The sequence below is a fragment of the Propithecus coquereli genome, unplaced genomic scaffold (assembly GCF_000956105.1).
Source record: "Propithecus coquereli isolate 6110/MARCELLA unplaced genomic scaffold, Pcoq_1.0 Scaffold519, whole genome shotgun sequence".
In the NCBI taxonomy this organism is placed as follows: Eukaryota; Metazoa; Chordata; class Mammalia; order Primates; family Indriidae; genus Propithecus; species Propithecus coquereli.
Window position 1 is genome coordinate 122,279 of NW_012151052.1, and position 1,159 is coordinate 123,437.

Sequence of the window (1,159 nt, forward strand, 5' to 3'; positions counted from 1 at the left end):
TAGGTTGCTATGAAGACGAAATGAAATCCCATATGTAAAGCATCTACTACAGTGCCTGGGCTCATAGGCACCGCAATAGCAGACTCCTCCCCTCTCCTACTTCTGTAATAACACCTTTAGTATTAGGTTATTAAGCATGAAATGTCCACTGTCCTTAAGGACTAAATCTGACAGCTGATATCTCTGACATTTCACTTTGACACTTCTTGTTCTATTTTTATTGTGAAGGTACATCCTTAATCTTTCAAACACACATTGTGGCCTGGGATTATCTTTCAAAAAAAAATTTTTAAGAGCAATTTTTGTGAAACCATGAATAAGCCAAAAATTCGTATTATTTTCAAATATGAGTTCCATCATGGAACCAATGCTGCACAAACAGCTCAAAATATCAACGAAGTGTTTGGGAAGGATGTGGCTAATTAATGAACACAGTGTATCAATGGTTTGAGAAATTCCGTTCTGGTGATTTTAATCTTGAAAATGAGCCATGTGGGCGACCTGAGACCAAGGTGAATAATGATGAGCTGAAAGCTGTAGTTAAAGCGAATCCATCTCAAACTACGTGTGAATTAGCAGCAAGGTTTGATGTTCTTAGTCCAACAATATTGGACCAATTAAAACAAATCAGCAAGGCAAAGAAGCTGAATAGATGGGTTCCGCATGAATTAAATGAGCATCGGAAGAGAAATTGTCTCAAATCTTGCCTTTCTTTCCTGTCACAACATAAAGGCGAACGAACCATTTCTACACCATGCTGTTATGTGTGATGAAAAATGGATTCTTTTTGACAATCTCAAGCATTCAGCACAATGTATGGATGGATAAAGATGAAGTGCCAAAACACAGTCCAAAACTGAACATTCATCAAAAGAAAATTATAGTATCTGTTTGGCAGTCCAGTGCTGGTATTATCCGCTATGGCTTCATGAAATCTGGTCAATCCATTACAGGGGATATCTACTGCAACCAACTGGACGAAATGATAAGGGCCCATAGCAGGGGTTCAGTTATCTATCAAAGGAAAAAAAAACCGGGTGCAGTGGCTCATGCCTGTAATCCCAACACTTTGGGAAGCCAAGATAGGAGGATTGCTTGACTTCAGGAGTTCGAGACCAGCCTGGGCAACACAGCGAGACCCTGTCCTTACAAAAAAATA

At 39.3% G+C, this 1,159-nt stretch overlaps 1 protein-coding gene across 1 annotated transcript in view; it reads right to left on the reverse strand.

Annotated features, from left to right (window-relative positions):
• The window catches only part of ANAPC1 (anaphase promoting complex subunit 1), a 158,631-nt gene that overhangs the window by 96,214 nt on the left and 61,258 nt on the right, over nucleotides 1-1,159 (reverse strand). The gene's annotated exons all lie outside the window — the stretch shown is intronic.